General features: G+C 40.0%; 1 protein-coding gene across 6 annotated transcripts in view; it reads right to left on the reverse strand.

Annotated features, from left to right (window-relative positions):
- The window catches only part of LOC135109600 (uncharacterized), a 149035-nt gene that overhangs the window by 51852 nt on the left and 74646 nt on the right, over positions 1–22537 (reverse strand). The window contains exon 2 of one of the 6 annotated variants that reach the window (XM_064021026.1): positions 3042–3831. The exons of the other annotated variants lie outside the window; for them this stretch is intronic. The gene's annotated coding sequence lies outside the window, so the exon portion shown is untranslated. The remainder of the gene's footprint in view (positions 1–3041; positions 3832–22537) is intronic. 6 annotated transcript variants of the gene reach the window in all.

Below are 22537 nucleotides of genomic sequence, written 5' to 3' on the forward strand. Positions count from 1 at the left end.
TGAGGTCCCCACACCTATCTGAGGACACCGCAGTCACACCCCATGATAACTGTGAGGTTGGAACTGACCTTCTTCCATGCCCCTGTCCACAACAGCCGCCAGACATGCAAGTAATGCAGCAAGAAGGGGAACGTCATGAGGTCAAAAATTATCTGTAAGGTCCATCTCTCCCTTAATGCTGATCGTAACTGCTTCATCAAGTACCATGAAGCAGTTGCCTAGATGTCAGTACATGTGCCTGTGGACTATATTGTGATAAGCGAACTACCAGTAGAAGTACCTTCAGAAAAAAAAAAAAAGTACACTTACTAAAATAAAGAATTCATATACTTTTTATATTTGTATTCCTTGTACATTAATAAACATTATTATGATAGCATATATGTTTATTTTTTTCCCAATATTTTGTATTCTATTTTTTTTTTTTTTAGTTCATGGAATAATTCAGATGTAAGTCTGAGCATTTATTTGATTTTCATTTTCATGATAAAAAATAAATAAATAAATAAAAGCTTTGTAGTCTAGGTCTAGAATTTGCAATTTGCAAGTAATTCTATGGGTGTCCAATAAAGCGTTATTGTTTTCAAAGCTGACTTTTCATCTTTCACTGTTGTTCTCATTTTTCGTTCTTTTAAGTAATTTTCTATCCACTTTATACTTGTCCTATCTAGCCCTCTAATATCTTAAATTTCCAAATAAACCTTTCAAGGGAAACCTTATCAAAATCCTTCTTCAGATCCAGATACCTGGACTCCAAAAATCCTTTTCTTTTCTGCGTGATATGTATCACTCTTGAATATAAGCTTAATATATATATATATATATATATATATATATATATATATATATATATATATATATATATATATATATATATATATATATATATATATATATATATATATATATATATATATACTACTATATATACTACTACCACTTTGGACAGTGTTCTGGGACTGGCATCTCTTTTCTTTATTGGATATCTGTTACTCTTGGCCAGTGTCCCTCCTACATAAAATATATATATATATATATATATATATATATATATATATATATATATATATATATATATATATATATATATATATATATATATATATATATATATATATATATATATATATATATATATATATATATATATATATATATATATATATATATATATATATATATATATATATATATATATATATATATATATATATATATATATATATATATATATATATATATATATATATATATATATATATATATATATATATATATATATATATATATATATATATATATATATATATATATATATATATATATATATATATATATATATATATATATATATATATATATATATATATATATATATATATATATTATGTAGGAGGGACACTGGCCAAGAGTAACAGATATCCAATAAAGAAAAGAGATGCCAGTCCCAGAACACTGTCCAAAGTGGTAGTCAAAAACTAAAGGATAAGTGTCTTGAAACCTCCCTCTTCAAGGAATTCAAGTCATAGGAAGGTGGAAATACAGAAAGAGGCAGGAAGTTCCAGAGTTTACCAGAGAAGGGGATGAATGGTCGAGAATACTGGTTAATTATCGCATTAGAGAGGCGGACAGAATAGGAGTGAGAGAAAGAAGAAAGTCTTGTGCAGCGAAGCCGCGGGAGGAGGAGAGGCATGCAGTTAGCAAGATCAGAAGAGCAGTTAGCATGAAAATAGCGGTAGAAGACAGCTAGAGATGCAACATTGCGGCGATGAGAGAGAGGCTGAAGCCAGTCAGTTAGAGGAGAGGAGTTGATGAGACGAAAAGCTTTTGATTCCACCCTGTGTAGAAGAGTGGTATGAGTGGAACCCCCCCAGATATGTGAAGCATACTCCATACATGGACGGATAAGGCCCTTGTACAGAGTTAAGAGCTGAGGGGGTGAAATAAACCGGCGGAGACGTTTCAAAACACCTAACTTCATAGAAGCTGTTTTAGCTAGAGATGAGATGTGAAGTTTCCAGTTCAGATTATAAGTAAAGGACAGACCGAGGATGTTCAGTGTAGAAGAGGGGGGACAGTTGAGTGTCATTGAAGAAAAAGGGATAGTTGTCTGGAAGGTTGTGTCGAGTTGACAGGTGGAGGAATTGAGTTTTTGAGGTATTGAACAATTCCAAGTTTGCTTTGTTATAGGTGGCACAGAGGTTGTTGGTACTGTTTCTCTCCATCCGTACCTTCATTTCTTACTATTCCTCTTCCTCTCTCACCATATTCAACCTTCCTTACTTTTACTCCATTTTTTTTTTTTTTATCATTATCATCACTTCACCTCTCTTACCGGTTAGATTTATTTATGTGCGGGTGATTAATCCAATTTTTTTTTTTTCATGTATGCGTTCCATCAATTCTAGTTTTCTTGCCATCATTCCATCTATATTGTATACATGACTCCAGTATTGCTATATATTAGTCCGATATTAGTATACAGAACTTCAGTATTACTATGCATGACTGCAATATTAGTATATATGACTCCAGTATAGGAATGCATGACTCAAATATTAGTATACATGACTCCATTTTAGATGGAATAATAGCAAGAAAGCTGGAATTATGTGTACATACGTACGTTTCGTGAGTGCGTGTGTGTGAATGTGTGTGTGTATGTGTGTGTGTGTGTGTGTGTGTGTGTGTGTGTGTGTGTGTGTGTGTGTGTGTGTGTGTGTGTGTGTGTGTGTGTGTGTGTGTGTGTGTGTGTGTGTGTGTGTGTGTGTGTGTGTGTGTGTGTGTGTGTGTGTGTGTGTGTGTGTGTGTGTGTGTGTGTGTGTGTGTGTGTGTGTGTGTGTGTGTGTGTGTGTGTGTGTGTGTGTGTGTGTGTGTGTGAATAATAATAATAAACGGTTTATTCTTTAGGCAGTCAACAAACTGAAAATGTACATTGGGGGTGGAGAAATACTTGACATTAATCCTAAAGGTAAGTCAAATCTAGAAGGGACTATTGATTAATGGCTTGCACCATGGTGGGAATCGCACTGAGTCTGTACCGGTCCGTACGCGGCGCCTTTAGGGGCGTTATCTTGTTGTGGTGTCTCGTGGCACGGGTCGGGCGAGGCGAGTCAGGCGGCAGCATGTTTCTGAGACGTGGATGATTCAGAAGACCCCTTCCAAACTTCTCCACAGCCTCACGGTACCTGGTGGATAGTCTGGACAGGCTCAGGGTGTTCAGGGCTTCTTCATAGGTGGTGTATGCAGGGCCAAGGATGACCCTGCACGCCCTTTTCTGCACACTCTCCAACTGTAGCTGTTGAGTTTGTGTGAGGGAGGAGGACCACGCTGGGGAGGCGTACATGAGTTTGGGGAGGATGAAGGTAAGATACACCCCCCTTAACTCATCTGTCGGCGTCCCCAGCGATCTGAGTCTGCGCAGCATGTACAGCCTGTAGGTAGCTGATCTTATGGTGCTGGCGACATGCTGCTTCCAGGTCAGCTGGTCGTCCACCGTGACTCCGAGGAGCTTGGCACATCGGATCACCTGGAGGGGGTGAGGGCCCACTGAGAGCTGGGGAGGGGGCACTGGTATGGAGGAGGTACAGAAATGCATCACCACAGTTTTGTTGTGGTTGATGGTCATCCTGCTCTCCTCCGTTCACGTCTGCAGCCGCTCCAGAATCGCTTGCAGTGGCGAGTAGTCCGGGTTCTCGGTGGAAACTGGGACGCCCACAGTGCAGTCGTCCACATACTTCCAGCGATGGGGGTGTCAGTGAGGGCGTCGTTAATGAGGAGGAGGAAGCATAGAGGACCCATCTTGGTCCCCTGGGGGACCCCACATGTCAGCTGTTGGAAAGTAGAGACAGAGCCCTGATAGCGAACGGCCTGACGCCTCCATGTGAGGAAGTCGTCTAGCCACGCTATCAGGTTAGGAGGGAGACCCAGACTCACTGCCTTGCTGATGACAACAGTGTGATCAACAAGATCAAAAGCCTTTTTGAAGTCCACAAAAGCAACAGCTAGATAGGTGTTTCGCTTGTCCAGGTGGCTGTGGATGAATTCAAGGAAGCTGGTCAGGTAATGGGAGGTGGAGGTGGCTTTAATATTTCCAAACTGTCTGATATCCACGGTATTACAGATTTTGGTGTAGGCCCAGTCATATACAAAATCTTCACAAATAAGGCTAGGGATGGGGGTGATAGAGACTGGCCTGAGGTCATTGAGTGACTGTGGACTGGAGGTTTTGGGGATGGGGGTGACGTAAGATGTCTTCCAGTCCTCGGGGCAAGAGTGTTGGGAGAGTGAAGCGTTTATTATGGAGCATAGCGGTGTTGCTATCTCTACAGCAAATTCTTTGTAAATTCTTATAGGGAGGTCAGTGGGAGTGGTGGATCTTGGTTTGAATTTGAGTATTCTCTTAAAAACATCCACCGCCTGGACACTGGGGGGATGAGAGGGGGCCGGAAGATAGGCAGGAAGCAGAGTCGTGTGGAGGGAAGGAAAGGTGTGTGTGTGTGTGTGTGTGTGTGTGTGTGTGTGTGGTAGTAGTAGTAATAGTTGTAGTAATAGCAATAGTAATAATAGCAATAGTAATAATAGTATTAATAATAATAATAATAATAATAATAATAATAATAATAATAATAATAATAATAATAATAATAATAGTAATAATAATGATAGTAATAATAATAATAATAATAGTAGTAGTAGTAGTAGTAGTAGTAGTAGTAGTAGTAGTAGTAGTAGTAGTAGTAGTAGTAGTAGTAGTAGCAGTAGTACTAATCGGTTTATTTGTTGACAGCCGTATCAGCTGAAAATCCACATATTACATATTACTTTTACATTGTTACACTTACACTAACTCTGTTCGAAAAATTTAGGAACCTAAGCTCCCCCTTACACGGTAAGGCATCTCCGTTCTAGTCTCTCATTGAATCATCTCCTTTTTCGCCTCTCATTGAGTTGGGTATTTTTGTTCACGCCCCTCTAACAAACAAATGATGTTGGCCGCGGAATGCCTCCAAATGGCGGCTGGCAACATTTCTTTGTTAGAAATTAACTTCCTTGCCTTCAAGAAATGGGGGAACCTCATTTAATATATTTTCACTCTTTCCTATAAAATACAAATCTTGACCTGAGGTGATTACATAGGACCCAGGGATCACACCAGTAGCAGGGAAATTGCCATGGGAGTCGCTATTCCTAAAATGGCTTGCCATGGGAGTTGCCATAAAATGGCGACTCCCATGGAGACTGAACGCATCAGGCAAGGCAGACGGCTGGGATCGCTGACGGTTTGACGTCAGGGTCGTCATCACACGCGTGGTTTGGGAGACCCAAACCTGCCATTGCGGTCTCCCTTTCACTTGCACGGATCCTGGACAGCCAGGGTGGTTTGAGTCTTGCCATCACATGTTCCCTCCAACATCTCAGTACATTCCAAGGTCCTTCCACTCCCCGATGGTCAAGGTCGGCCAAGCTGTGCCGTTATATCCTCCAGCCTATCGACGTATATATGAAACATGAAAAGGTAAAGTTTAAAGTCAGTCTGTTAGTTGACAGGGCATAAAAAAAACATGTCGTTCAGAGATAGTGACGATATATACGTATACCTATCTTCTCTTCCAGGTGGTAGGTCATTTCCCAAAAACACAACAACAGAATTTGAAAACAGAATCTTACCCATTCATTTAGACACCGGCAGGGATTATGAAGTCGGCATGTGTAATATCTTATTCCCTAAATATTTCTACTGTATTACGGAAGGGGATCCAAATTCCAGTATATCGTTTTATGGTCGGGTTAAGCAGTCAAATTTTGACGTGTATGAATATAACATATATATGTATCTACCGGAAAGGAATATCATCACCAATTTTACCGATAAGAACACACCGGCCATAACTAAGGCGATCAATGGACAGATAGTGAGAGAACTTCAAGCAATTTTGAATGAGTCCTTTAAGATCTATTTCCCATACTCGGAAATAATCTATTACGACCGCGCCTTGGAGAGAGTCGTAGTTAACAATGCGATCGTGCGATCCAAATGACGATCGTATTTACAGTGATATAAGTATAAAATTTGCCTCACATATAGCTCGCATTCTGGATTTCAATCCAAATTTTTGCTACACCGTCTACTTTCAAAGATCTGGCGACGCCATTTCATCTTCCAGTGCGAGCGAAGCTTCCCCCTCGATACCCATAAAATTATTCGCTCAATACGTACGGCGAGCTGATGCGGGGACGGATTATATGTACGTTTATACCGACATAATTTCTCCTACGCGATTTGGTAACCAATTAGTTAATTTATTAGACGTATACCACTCCCCGGCGACAGCACCAGTAAAGGTGCGAATCCAGTTACATATAAACCACTTTCCGTATCAACTATACAGAGTGTGGCCATCAAAATTGTCAATCAAAGAGGCAAATCTATTCAGTTTGAAGATGAGGAAAACAATGTTACTTGCATGTTACATATAAGACTACGTTAACTTTTGTGTCTTAGACGTAAAGTTTTGAAGAGAATCGGTCAAGGTGGCATAAGGGTAGGGGTAGAGATAATGAAACAGGCAGGTGTTGCCTACTTCCGAGTCAAGCCACTCGCCTCGCTGCCATCTGCGCGGGAAGCTTCAGTGTTTTCCCGCGCGCCATAGCGGGGAAAGTGTTGACAATGTTATAGAAAAAAAAAAAAGGGGGGGGGTTCACTGTGGGACAGCAGAGACGCGGCTTTTATGTGAAGTGTGTGGGAGATGGCACACTAATCCACCCTGCCCCTCATGTGTGGAAGACCAGTGTGATTTATTTGAGTGGTGTGGGGTTCTGTTTCCACATCCTCCACCAGAACACATCTGCGAAGTTGGGAATCCTGATTGTTCTGGTAATCATTATTAGTTTTTTTTTTTTTTTTGGCGAGAATGTATAATAATAAAGATGAAATGACTGACAAGTTTGAGCTCTGAGTACATCTTCCTGTACAGACTCAAACTCGATTGAGGTTGAGCAGAATGGTGACGTAGCACACGTCGGCAAGCGTCACAAGCCAACATCCCACGCTGAGGTGGGGGAAGAGGTAAGAAAAAAAAAAAAAATCTACTACAAATAATAAATCAATAAATACGGTGCCACCGCCACTACTACCAGCTACTACTAATATCCTATTATTTTAAGACTCGCCACAGCCGGGACCGAGTGGATTATCGGAGGACGTATTAAATTCTTCCGAGACTTCAAGTCCCCCGCTACCTACACAAGGTAAATATCAAATCAATAATATTAATAATAATAATAATAATAATAATAATAATAATAATAATGATAATAATAATAATAATAATAATAATAAACTGTCGCTGCTACTTCTATTATTTTCCCCAGACACGCCACAAGCGGAAGCAAGCCACGATGAGCACGGCATGCCGGAAGAACCAGCGGAAGCAGGCCGCGATGAGCGCGGGACGCCGCGCTTCACCAGACATCAATATAACATGTCTGATCATGTAAGTAGAGATCCACTCGGTCTACTTACCGAATACAGGGAGTTCTTTATACAGGAAATTAGATCATATTTCACGTCACATGGCTCGCCATTCTCCCCCACCCTGAAAATATGTTCACACATTTCTCTGTTACTAGTTAAATTCTCTACCTTAGGCGAGAATGAACATCGAGTCATTCATATTGCTTTTAGAGCACGTCTGATTACCTATCAAGATGTGCCTGACCTTATTGATTTATGGATCCATCAACTGAATAGTCGGTTGGAAAGCCTTACCAGCAAGACTGAAGGATCTGGTTTTATCATTTCAAGAGTACAGAATTTTTTCATTAACTATTGCTTGCATGTCGCATGCAGTGGCATAGGAGATTATGTTGCTTATCTTAGAGGCGTGCGAGGTGGGAATGAAATTTTTAATCCTGATGGCTGACATTCATCCTGTGTTATTCAGTGTTTGGCGGCTTTCAGACTTCACGCTCGAGGTGTACCTTGGAAAATAATTCCAAAAATATTACGGAGACGGCATGGTAGAGAGAAATACGTCACGCTCTGAAAAGCAGAGTGTCCTGTGACTTGGGAGAACTTGAGTCAGTTAGAAAGGTTAAATCGCCTGTCTCTGGATGTTTATACATTGACCAAAAGCGGTGAGATGTACTATTTAACATTATCAAGAAAAGGCTCGCGCAAGTATAAAACTGTAACTCCACTTTTTTTACTAGGCGGAAGACATATGACGCTCATTAAAGACGTGGAGAAGATGCACCGGAAATTGTCGAGAAGCTCTCCCACCCCAGAGGGTCATAAGTTTTGCAAAATATGTTTCAGGTCAGTTCCTAAGTCTGTCAGTTTGAGCGATCACGAGTGTCATTGCGACTTCACTCAAACTCTTCTCTTTCTAGGTGATGCCGAAAAAGTAAATTTCAAAAATTTTGCCTACACCTATCAGCCTGCCTACTTAGCATTTTTTTTATTTTGAAACTATGATAAAACCTAAGGAGAATAGGAGTGTGATAGCTGAACATGATCCAATTGGATACTCGTATCTCATCATCAATAGGCATGGAGATATCGTGAAAAAGAGAAGTTATCTCGGCGAAGATCCCGTGAATAATTTCATTGATAGCCTATCCGAAGCTTGGCGAATCATCAAGGAAAGTGTAGTTAGCTATTCAATTAGCATGTCTGCGGAGGATGAAGTCCACTTCAAACGTCAGCACCACTGCGAGCTCTGCCATCAACCCTTTAATGTGAAAACCCCACCTCATAAACATCACGACCACTCATTACCACAAAATAATTACAAGGGGGACATTGTGCGCGCGATGCAACCTCTAGTGTCGTGACATGAAAAAATATCTCATCTCTCTGGCGCATAATATGAGCTTTGACGTCTCCTTAATCATAAAAGACCTTCAGTTGCCAGAGTCGCATGTGGACATCCTTGCCAAGTCAGAATCGCATTTATTGAAAGTAAGGATTAAAGAATTGCAGTTTCAGGACACACTTTCCATTATGAATGCTGGCCTCGGTCATCTCGCTCAGAGTCACGTGTAGGCGGGCAATGACACTCGTTACGCCCAGGAGATGGTGAATTACCTCCCTGAGGATGTAAGACGTGTAATTTGCACTTAAAAACAGTTTCTTTGTTATGAGTACATCACCGACCTTGCCTGGTTAGAAAAACATTTGCATTGACCACATAGGCCAAGGAAGAGGAGGAGGAGGATGGGTTAAAGAGTGGGTTGTGACGTGATCGGGAGGGAATTTTCATGACATTATTTACATCATGATTAAGGGGTGGAGAGAGACCGCGGCTGCTAGCAGCTGTCATTCATGTAATGTAAGAACATTTATATTGACCACGTGGTTAATGAGGGGGATTGTTCATGTAATGTAAGAATATTTGTACTGTCCACGTGGGATAAGGAGGAGGAAGAGGAAGAGGAGGAGGAGGAGGAGGAGGAGGAGGAAGAGGAGGAGGAGGTAATGTAAGAATATTTGTACTTAGGTTAAGGAGAGGGAAGAGGAGGTTAAAGAAGAGGCGTGAGTCGGGAGAGATCCACGTCATAATTAGAGAATAGGGATGAGGATGCAGCTGGGAGGCTAGTTATGTTGTTACCTACATGACCATGTAAATAAAGGTTAAGCAATGAATACTGTAAACATATCGTAGTGTCTTTTAGTGACCCTCTCAACTTAACATGGACAAGACATTTAGAGAAGAGATGCTGAATCTCTTCAGATATCCTGCACTCATAATTATCGCAGGTTATACAAATTCCGGCAAAACACACCTCTGCAATAAAATTATAGAGAAATATCAGCATGGAGTTAACAAAATTATCATTTGTGGCGTCTCATCGCATTCGCTGCAGCAGAATTCTCCTTTTTCAAGATAAGGTCGAAGTGCATGAGAAAAATATTAATTCCGTGATGGATGATGACAATCCATGTGCCGGTCCGCAAACGCACACGCTCTTGATATTAAATGACAATTTCCTCACGGCTGGCAATTCTAAAACGATAGCAGAGGCCTTTACCAAAGGGAGACATAAAAATTTATCAGTTATAATGATAGCGCAGAATGTCTTTTTCCCCGGAAAGTATGCTAGAACGATAACTTTAAATGCCTCACATTACATTCTTATGAAAAAAACAGAGATATATATCAAATCGAATGTCTGGGCAGGCAACTTTATGGAAAGGAATGCGCCAAACACTTTGTGGAAATTTATAAAAATGTCGTGCTTAGACGAGATCACGGTTATTTGTTGTGCGTTTTATCCCTGAACGCACCCGAAGAAATTTAACTGCGCACGAATATTGTGGATGAGCCGCCCTGTGAGAAAGACTATCTGCTATGAACGCCGTTTTGGACGAACTTTACCGGTATATAACGAATCCTGCGGCTTTAGGAGGTGTGCAAGCACTCTACAGAGAGGGGAAGAAAAGGGATAAGAATATAACACTCCACGATGCGAGGGCATATTTGCAGAGCGTCCGCACTTATACGCTTCACAAGCCGACACTGAAACGTTTTCCGAAGCGAAAAATTCTCGCTCCTAAACCGTCCGTCATTTTAACTTGCGATTTGGCAGATTTTACGAAGCTGCACAGACACAATGGCGGCGTTCGATACATCATGTTTTGCATGGAAGTTTTCAGCAGGTACTTGAAGGTGACAATGCTGACAAGTAAATGCAGTCGCTGTAGTCAGCAAGCGCTGAAAAAAAAATTTAGAGTCGAGAAGTTTTACAGACGTGTCGCGTCTTTTTATTGATCAGTGATCTGAATTTTATAATCAAGCAGTGAAAAAAAAATATCTAACTTTGAAAGGTATTACCTTGTATTCCAATTACTCGCGCGAAACAAAGGCGAGTTTGGCAGAAAGGATCATCCGAACCATAACGGCGAAAATATATAAACATCCCACGCAAAACAATACACTGACGTATATTAACGTCTTGCCTACCCTAATAAACACGTAAAATCACACCCCACACCACGGGTTGCGTGATAACAAGTCAGGAGGCAATTTAAACGAATGTATTTGAATCGGCCAAGAGGAAAGAAAGTCGTCAGTCATAAATTAGACATGGGAGACATTGTACGCTTGCAACGTGCTTCCCGAACGCAATTTAAATTCAATAAAAGTTATACCGTCAACAATACCGAGGAGCTTTTTAAGATAAGTTGTGTAGACTACTCACATAAAATCCCTATTTATTACATAAGGGATTTGGCGGGTGAAGATGCGACCGGTGCAATCTACAAGGAAGGACTAATGAAGTCCTCTCTTCCGACACATTACCAGGTCGATAAATTACGATTGAAGTTCGAGCGGGGATAAGAGAAAGTATTTCGTCCACTGGCGTGGATATCCAGATAAATTTGGCAGCTGGATAGATGCGGACGACTTAGTGAGATATGGATGAGGAAAAGCCATTGATATTGAAGTACAAGGATTTGGTTTTCCTCCTCTCTCACGTCTCCCTTAAATTGCGGAAGAAGGTCTTGCAGACTTTGTAAGCGCGAAGTCAATTGCATCTCGGAAATATTCACCAACTTTTTGAACAAACGCCTGACGGACGACTATACCATCATTAACCGTCTGAAAAAAAATCAAGAGTGATATTCGCACTGTAGCCTTGAAGAAGACGCCCGTGTACAAGAAAAAAAGCCATTCTAATTTCCAAACGAGGTGGCAGCATATTGGCCGCGTTACTCCCGATAGCCGTGTCGGCAATAACAAGTTTACTACAGAGATGAAAGAATATTGTATAGTTCCCGTCTAAGTTGTCGAGAGGTGTAAGTTTAAACCGGACGACGTCGCAACTCCGCACCGATTCACGTCAAAACAAGTCAAGAAAAAAAAAAAAACTTCACTTCCGCCGCCGCCTCCACCGCGGCTCCGCCGTCACGCATGCCTGTCAATCCGCCCTTGGATGATTTAATTCAAGTTGCTACTCCACCTTCCTTTAGAGAATACGGGTTATCTCTCTTGAAATTATTGGAGGGTATACCTGAGATTTCAAGGGATGTTTGCGGTAACTTACTTCCGCCATTTTCGGGGATAAGCGTGTTTGATCTCATACGAGTACTCGGCAACGGAAAAGGGGACGCGAAAAGACTTTCAGCCGATAAGCGTCCATTATTATCACTGCTACTTTGCTTGGTGCAACTCCCCGCGGGCGCCATCAGAAATACGGCTCAACGAAGTAAACTGATAGGTGGCGGGATCGGTCACATCTGGGAAGCATATTAAAATGAAAGGCTCCATCTTACTCTGTAAACAAGTAAGTACATCAATAACGCATGAGTCATTGACGTGCACGGTCCGCGATCGTCGCTGTTATATTGCTTACGTGGTAAATGCGGTCTCCACCGAACCGTGCGGGATTGCGCGGGACCTCAAAATGATTTATCCATACGAGAATACGCATAAGTCTAGAAAGAAACTCTACTCGCTTCATCGGGCCACGGCGGACACGAGAGATTAAACAGTACGTCCACACGTCTCCCACAGGAAGCGTAAATCTCCCTCACCTGGTGGCCTGTGTGACTCAGTATGGTTGGGGCGAGGCCATCGAGAGTAACGAGAAGGCGCGACAGGCAATTGCGACATCGAAGGATTTACTTTACACGGAAGGACTCAAGATGGATACAAGCGTGAACCGACGTCAACACTTCCAGAATTGCCTGAAAAAATATTGCCCTGCTAGCCATGGCGAACACTGAAGTGGAGCAGATTATCGTCCTGGAAGGAATGGGGTGCAGAGGTCGCTGCCAGGATGAGAGGACGAATAATTACCTGCCTATGGTGGAAGAGCTGGCGAAGCGACTTCAACCTTTTTAAGTTGAAACTATTCTGGTGAGGAATTCTGAATAAACTATATCATGTAAAATTCTAAAATAAATTTGATGTATGTTTGACGAATCGAGTATAAATGTATTCCTTAATTGGGATGGTCGTTATTATTTATTTTGATCATGGCGGGAGCGGAGCATTATCTGTATTTGACGAGTCTGGGCAGCACCGACTTCTACCCCCATAACCAGCCCCATCGCTTTGAAAAAAGAATCACTCCCACCATCCATCTTGATCCAGATAAGGAATATGAAGTAGGTCTGATAAACTGCTTTTATCCAAAACAGTTCTTGGGTGTAGTGGCGGGTGCTTGTAGGATTGAGATTTGGGCCATAGCCAACGCCGATGATACACGCATGTATAAACTCCATACATACACACCTCGAACGAGCACGGAGGTGGGCGATACTGGGTATATAGTTGACGTCATTAATATCGAATTGCCCGCAGAATTAAAAAGCAATATGAAGAAGGGCGATCAATTTCTTAACTATAATGAAAAAAACGCGAAGGGTGGAGTACGTCCTTCGGAATGCCCCACAGTGCGACAACAATGGCCATTTCTGCTACTTGACTGCGAAATTTGGATCCAGGATGGCTAAAATCTTGGGCTTTGATTATTACGCCAAGTATAATTTATACAGTTCAAACGCCGAAAACAAGTCACCCTTCATTCCCGCCCCTTTCCCGCCTCGCATGGATGGGGGGGGGGATAGATTTCGCACTATTTTACGCGAATTGTGTGTCACTGACGATATATGGCAGTCAGCATGTCAACGTATAAGAAGTCATAAGCATGGAATCCGCTTGCAGTAAAGATTTTCATCAGACTGGGTATAAATCGCTCAGTAAAACTATTATCGATTCAATTGCGATTCAACTCGCGGATCAAGTTGGCCAGCCCATTCACTTTGGGAGGGGTAAATCAATTACACTCTTTTTGCATATCAGACAGAAATAAATAGCCGTTGATTATGCTCGGCGTCTTATTCGTGATGTGGCGGTCATCATGACGATAGCTTTCACACCTCCCATTTGAGCGGAATATGACTGCTTTTTACGCAAAGCAAAGGCGGGGGGTTAGACGACATCCAGTTTTTTATTTCACTCCATTCAAGAAGAGGTGGAGGTCTATTTTCCATGTTTAGCGGCTTTGCTAATTTAGACGCTAATGCTAATAATCATGCTGGGATTAACGACTCTTACATTGAATTTAGACTGCCTGGCATTCCAAGACAATTTTTGGATCTATCAACGCTGTCTCTAGAATTGTGAGTTAGCGTGGTGAAGGCATACGGCGCGCCACTAGACGACGACGATCACGTCGTCTTTAGTAATGGCTTGAATAATACGATGTTTAAGTCTTGCGCTTGTTATTTTAACGAACAGCTTGTGGAGCTGCTATCACATCTATTTCTAAAGCTGAACTCTTCGCTCAAACCTTTGTTAAAAACTCTAACTTGAACGATTCTGGACTTGTTCCTCCCTCTCCTCCACCCTCTGACTACTTCATGCCACGTATTAAAATTCTTCGCAATGATGTTTTCCATGCCCTCGCTGGCCTAAACCCTCGGAAGGCTTATGGACCTGATGGGGTCCCTCCTATTGTTCTCCGAAACTGTGCCTCCGTGCTTGCACCCTGCCTAGTCAGACTCTTTCAGCTCTGTATGTCAACATCTACCTTTCCTTCTTCCTGGAAGTTTGCCTACATTCAACCTGTTCCTAAAAAGGGTGACCGTTCTAATCCCTCAAACTACCGTCCTATTGGTTTAATTTCCTGCCTATCTAAAGTTTTTGAATCTATCCTCAACAGGAAGATTCTTAAACATCTATCATTTCAGAACCTTCTATCTGATCACCAGTATGGGTTCCGATAAGGCCGCTCTACTGGTGATCTTCTGGCTTTCTTTACTGAGTCTTGGCCATCCTCTTTTAGAGATTTTGGTGAAACTTTTGCTGTTGCCTTGGACATATCAAAAGCTTTTGATAAAGACTGGCACAAAACTTTGATTTCCAAACTACCCTGCTACGGTTTCTATCCTTCTCTCTGTAACTTCATCTCAAGTTTCCTTTTTGATCGTTCTATTGGTGGTGGTGGTAGACGGTCACTGTTCTTCTCCTAAATCTATTAACAGTGGTGTTCCTCAGGGTTCTGTCCTGTCACCCACACTCTTCTTATTATTCATTAATGATCTTCTAAACAAACTTCTTGTCCTATCCACTCCTACGCTGATGATACCCCCCTGCACTTTTCCACGTCTTTTCATAGACGTCCAACCCTTCAGGAGGTAAACATATCACGCAGGGAAGCCATAGAAAACTTGACTTCTGATCTTTCTAAAATTTCTGATTGGGGCAGAGCAAACTTGATATTGTTCAATGCCTCAAAAAGTCAATTCATTAATGATCTTCTAAACAAACTTCTTGTCCTATCCACTCCTACGCTGATGATACCCCCCTGCACTTTTCCACGTCTTTTCATAGACGTCCAACCCTTCAGGAGGTAAACATATCACGCAGGGAAGCCACAGAAAACTTGACTTCTGATCTTTCTAAAATTTCTGATTGGGGCAGAGCAAACTTGATATTGTTCAATGCCTCAAAAAGTCAATTCCTCCATCTGTCAACTCGACACAACCTTCCAGACAACAATCTCCTCTTCTTCAATGACACTGAACTGTCCCCCTCTTCTACACTGAACATCCTTGGTCTGTCCTTTACTTATAATCTGAACTGGAAACTTCACATCTCATCTCTAGCTAAAACAGCTTCTATGAAGTTAGGTGTTCTGAGACATCTCCGCCAGTTTTTCTCACCCCCCTCAGCTGCTAACTCTGTACAAGGGCCTTATCCGTCCATGTATGGAGTATGCTTCACATGTCTGGGGGGGTTCCACTCATACTGCTCTTCTAGACAGGGTGGAATCAAAAGCTTTTCGTCTCATGAACTCCTCTCCTCTAACTGACTCTCTCTCACCGCCGCAATGTTGCATATCTAGCTGTCTTCTACCGCTATTTTTATGCTAACTGCTCTTCTGATCTTGCTAACTGCATGCCTTCCCTCCTTCCGCGGCCTCGCTGCACAAGACTTTCTTCTTTCTCTCACCCCTATTCTGTCCACCTCTCTAACGTAAGAGTTAACCATTATTCTCAATCATTTATCCCTTTCTCTGGTAAACTCTGGAACTCCTTGCCTGCTTCTGTATTTCCACCTTCCTATGACTTGAATTCTTTCAAGAGGGAGGTTTCAAGACCACTGCTTTGACCCTTTTATGGGACTGGCATTAAATTTTCAGTGGGCATTTTTTTATTAGATTTTTGTTGCCCTTGGCCAGTGTCATTCCTACATAAAAAAAAGAAAAATTATATATATATATATATATATATATATATATATATATATATATATATATATATATATATATATATATATATATATATATATATATATATATATATATATATATATGAAGAGATGCATCAAGCTAGCTTACTATGGTAGAGTATTAAATGTATGAAGAGGTAAACTCTGTCTTCTGTAGATTAAAGGAATAGGAGTAGGAACGCGGCAAATTACGTCCATGAAATAATATATGGAACCGCCCAAATTTTATCCACCAGTATGGCCAAGATAGTATACTATATAATAAAGCTTTACGCAGTAATCCCACCCATAGGTATAAAATAATATGCCCTCCCTATACACGTCTTAAAATGCTTCTCTCTACACCACGTGTCTGCTCTCTATGATATCAGTGCTGCTACTAAACTGCATGCGTGGGAAATGCCGCTGGTTCGCCCCTGTGACACCATGCACAATACTAGGGGACTGGGAGGGATGGGGAAAGTGAACAGCTGGAGGGTGAAGCCCCGCCTCCTGCCCCTCACCATGCTTTCCCTACTCAACATATCTCTCCATAAAACTGAACACTATCTTACAAAAAGTCACATGGACATTATTTGGAGGGCTGAGTAAAAATAAAAAAAAAAAAATAAATAAATAAAAAGAGAGCAACTCTTTAGCTATATGGTTTCTTTTTTTTGTAGGAGGGACACAGGTCAAGCGCAACAAAATATAATATATATATATATATATATATATATATATATATATATATATATATATATATATATATATATATATATATATATATATATATATATATATATATATATATATATATATATATATATATATATATATATATATATATATATATATATATATATATATATATAACCCACCGAGATGCCAGTCACCTAACAGGGTCCAAAGCGGTAGTCAAAAATTAAAGGATAAGTGTCTTCCAATTTCCTTCTTGAAGGAATTCAAGTAACAGGAAGTGGAAATACAGAAACAGGCAGGGAGTTCCTGAGTTTACCAGAGAAAAGGATGAATGATTGAGAATACTGGTTAACTTTTGCATTAGAGAGCTGGCTAGAACAGGGATGAGAAAAAGAAGAAAGTTTTGTGCGGAGAGGTCTCGGGAGGAGGGAAAGCATGCAGTCAACATGATCAGAATAGCAGTTAGCATTAAAATAGCCGTAGAAGGCCGCTGGAAGGGAGGAACAAGCCCTGAATCGTCCAAGGTAGAGTTTTTAGCAAAGGTTTGAGCGAAAAGTTCAGGTTTATATATCAATGTGATAGCAGTGGTGCCGTCTGATTAAAATAAAGGAGGGGAAGCAGATGAAGCAAAGTTATTGGAGATATTTTTGGCTAGATGCCAGAAGTCACGAGGGGAGTTATATCTTGAAAGATTTTGAGTTTTTGTCTTGTTGGAGAACACACTTGGCATGGTTCCGGGTAACTTTCGGCGAGGAAAGGGAGATGGGTAAATCAAGTGTTGAGAGACGACTTCTGTTTTATATAAAGTGTATGGTAACATATAGTGCGTCTCTACTGACTTTCCCACGCTCTCTCTCTCTCTCTCTCTCTCTCTCTCTCTCTCTCTCTCTCTCTCTCTCTCTCTCTTATGAAATATTCCTTGTAGTGCGCGTAACAACGTCAAGACAACCATCATGATTTTAACTATTTATCACATCATGACGTGAAAAAAAAAAAATCTATGACTATTCAGTTAAACAATCCCCTGATTCCTTAAGCCTCAATGACTACTTATTAACAGGCCGAATTCTAGTACCAGACTTAGCTCAAGTGCTACTAAGATTCAGACACTAAAGTTATGCCTTCATATTAGACAAAAAAAAAAAAAAAACTCGATGGTGGGACTTAATGAAAAGGATAGAAACTACGCTAGATCTTAATTCCCATTTTGACATTTTTGGGTTCAAAATAGCTTTGTTTGGAGCCACCTGTTCCCAGTATCTACTCAAGGGTACCATTTGCCATTACCAAGCTAAAAACTGAATTCAAGAACAGGAGGACACTATTAAGAAGATAAATCAAGAACTATAAACTGATAACCTATAGGAAACAAATAATCATGAAGAGAATCTAAGAGAACAATATTGGCAAATATTAAATAAATCCCACCTGTATCTGAGACAATGGGTAACAAATAGTCCCGAACTACAAAGGCAACTTGATATATATATATATATATATATATATATATATATATATATATATATATATATATATATATATATATATATATATATATATATATATATATATATATATATATATATATATATATATATATATATATATATATATATATATCTAAGAGAAAGTTTTAGGACACACTTTCTTTCAAAATCAGTGACTAAGGAACCTGATTGAATAACAATAAGTTCATCCTTATGTATGGTGTCAAAGTTAGTTGATGTATTAGGCTTATTACTCCCTCTGACAGTCAAGACAAGAATACTTTTTACAAAGCCAATGGAAACTGAAAACATCATGGGATCAGACCCTACCAAATAAGCTTTGTGATCAATGGCATCTACTTGACAATCAACTCAAAACAGCAAGTAAAACAGAAGGAAGAAAGAAACAAATTTGCTTATTTTAAGTGATACGAACAATAAAACATATGCAGCTTGTGCTTACCTTTGTAAAAATGGGCAAGGGAATTTGATAATAAGTAAAGCAAAAGTTCCCCCCCTCCAAAAAAAAAATAAATAAATTCATCATCTCTAAATTATAATTAACCACTGTTCTTCTAGTTGCTAGGCTGACCACGAGATTTACAAGTGTGGTGACCCCACACCACAGTATGTATTGTATTGTCAAGGAAGAAGAAAGAAGAAAAGATGAAAGAAAAACAAAAAGAGAATAAGATAGAATAAGTAAGAAGAAAGAAGTAATGAAGAAGATGAATGAATAACAAGTGGTCATACTACCAATGAAAGGGAAGGTAATTAGCACTTGATATCGAGGGAGCCGAGATAACAAACATGGACACAGGACCCACGCAATCCACAACAGGAAGACACCCATATAACATAGGATTTGAAAGAGAAAGTTGGTCAAAACGCGTGATTCACCGGAAGGAGAAGGCCAGCCTACAGAAAAACATCAACGCTTATTTATCTCCAAACTTCCCCCTCCCTCTGACTGGCCTCTGTATCAAGAACCACACTTATGGGCAGATCACATGCATAAATGAGCTATGTGAATGGTAGATATGTAAAATGTTATGAAAACAGATAATTTTCCGAGGAAAATAGGCAATCCAAAACGATTGCATCAATAGGATAATTCAGTAGCGTTTAATTGATGTTTTATTTACTATATATATATATATATATATATATATATATATATATATATATATATATATATATATATATATATATATATATATATATATATATATATATATATATATATATATATATATATATTATTTATTTATTTATCTATTTTCTTTTTTTATGTAGGAGGGTCGCCAGCCAAGGGCAACAAAAATTCGATAAAAAAAAAGTCACATTGAGCTGCCTGTTCTCGAATAGAGCCCAAAACAGTAGTAAAAATCTGAAAGATAAGTGTATTGAGACCTCCCTCATGAAAAAAAATCACTTCATAAGATGTTTGCAATAAAGAAGCAGGCAGGGAGTTTCAAAGTTTACCTGGATTTTTTTTTTTTTATGTAGGAGGGACACTGGCCAAGGGCAAAAAAAAAAAAAGGAAAAAAAAAAAGCCCACTGAGATGCCAGTCCCAGAAAAGGACCCAAAGTGGTACTCAAAAATTCAAGGATATGTGTCTTGAAACCTCCCTCTTGAATGAATTCAAGTCATAGGAAGGTAGCAATAGAGAAGCAGAAGTAGTTCCAGAGTTTGCCAGGGAGAGGGATGAATAACTGAGAATACTGGTTAACTCTTGCATTAGAGAGGTGGAGAGAATAGGTGAGAGAAAGAATCAGCGAGGACGCGGGAGTAAGGGAGGCATGCAGTTAGCAAGATCAGAAGAGCAGTTAGCATGAAAATAGCGGTAGAAGACAGCAAGAGATGCAACATTGCGGCGATGAGAGAGAAGCTGAAGACTGTCAGTTAGAGGAGAGGAGTTGATGAGACGAAAAGCTTTTGATTCCACCCCATCTAGAAGAGCGGTATGAGTGGAACCCACCCAGACATGTGAAGCATACTCTGTACATGGACGGATAAGGCCCTTGTACAGAGTTAGCAGCTGTGGGGGAGAGGGGGATGAAGAAAACTGGCGGAGACTTCTCAGAACACCTAACTTCATAGAAACTTTTTTAGCTAGAGATGAGATGTGAAGTTTCCAGTTCTGATTATAAGAAGAGGAGATAGTTGTCTGGAAGGTTGTGTCGAGTTGATAGATGGAGGAATTGAGTTTTTGAAACATTGAACAACACCAAGTTTGCTCTGCCCCAGTCAGAAATTCTACAAAGATCAGAAGTCAGGTATTCTGTGGCTTCCATGCAGGAAATGTTTACTTCCTGAAGGGTTGGACGTCTACGAAAAGACGTGGAAAAGTGCAGCGTAGTATCATCAGCGTAGGAGTAGATAGGACAAGAAGTTTAGTTTAGAAGGTCATTGATGAATAATAAGAAGAGAGTGGATGACAGGACATAACCCTAAGGAACACCACTGTTAATAGGTTTAGGAGAAGAACAGTGACCGTCTACCATAGCAGCAATAGAACGGTCTGAAAGGAAACTTGAGATGAAGTTACAGAGTGAAGGATAGAAGCAATATGAGGGAAGTTTAGAAATCAAATCTTTGTGCCAGACTATATCAAAAGATTTTGATATATCTAAGGCAGCAGCAAAAGTTTCAGTAAAGAAAGCCAGAAGATCAGCAGTAGAGCGGCCTTGACGGAACCCATACTGGCGATCAGATAGAAAGTTATTAAGTGATAGATGTTTAAGAATCTTTCTGCTGAGGATAGATTCAAAAACTTTAGATAGGCACGAAATTAAAGCAATAGGACGGTAGTAAGAAAGATTAGAACGGTCATCCTTTTTAGGAACAGGCTGAATGAGATGAATAATGGAGAATACTGGTTAAGTCTTGCATTACAGAGGTGGAGAGAATAGGGGTGAGAAAAAGAAAAAAAGTCTTGTGCAAGGCCGCGGGAGGAGGAGAGGCATGCAGTTAGTAAGATCAGAAGAGCATTTAGTATAAAAATAGCGGTAAAATATAGCGGTGATGAGAAACAGGGTGAAGATAGTCAGTTAGAGGAGAGGATTGATGAGACGAAAATTTTTAGTTCCACCCTGTCTAGAAGAGCGGCATGAGCGAAACGCCCCTCCTCCCCCTCCCTCCCCTGCAGATATGTGAAGTATACAACATACATGGATGGATAAGACTTAGCAGACTTAGCAGCGGAAAGGTGAGAAAAACTGGCGCTTAACTTCATAGAAGCTGTTTTACTTAGAGACGAGAAGTGAAGTTTCCAGTTTAGATTATAAGTAAAGGAAAGACCAGGGATGTTCAGGATAGAAGAGGGGGACAGTTAAGTGTCATTCAAGATTAAGGAATAGTTGTCTGGAAAGTTGATAGAAGAGTTGATAGATGGAGGAATTATGTTTTTTGAGGCACTGAACAATACTAAGTTTGATCTTCCTTAATTAGAAATTTTGAAGAGATCAAAAGTCAGGTTTTCTGGTGCTTCCCCACATGAATTGTTTACTTCCTGAAGAGTTGGACATCTACGAAAAGACGTGGAAAACTGCAGGGTGGTATCATCAGCTTAGGCGTGGAAAGGACAAGAAGTTAAGTTAAGAAGAAAGTTCATGAATAATAGGAAAAAGACAAGGTAACAGGACAGAAACCTGAGGAACACCTCTGAGTACTGTCTTAAATTATTAGTGTTCTGAGTCTGGTCAACGCCTGTCTGGTTCAGAGCTGTTACCTCGCCCAGATCTCACAACGGGTATGTCAGAAATGTTTTAATTCAACTGGGCCATTCAAAATAACTATTATATTTACAAACTCCAACCTTTTTCTGCTGCATTTTTTTATAATTATGCTTAATAAACATTTAGAGCTTCACTGAATTTAAGTGCATTGGGAGAGGAGAGAATATCTCCAAGTCTTACTTTTCATATGAAATGTAGGCAAGGTTTCATGTAACTTTCAGATAGCAAGATTACTTAAGGAATAAAAAGTAGTGTTGACACACATATAAAGAAAATAATAATTATGACTGTGGAAGTCGTACTAGTAGTATTAGTGGTGAGGGTTGTGGTGTAAGAATACAAAGAAGTGTTGATATATATATATATATATATATATATATA

Source organism: Scylla paramamosain, chromosome 19 (assembly GCF_035594125.1).
Source record: "Scylla paramamosain isolate STU-SP2022 chromosome 19, ASM3559412v1, whole genome shotgun sequence".
NCBI classification, from domain to species: Eukaryota; Metazoa; Arthropoda; class Malacostraca; order Decapoda; family Portunidae; genus Scylla; species Scylla paramamosain.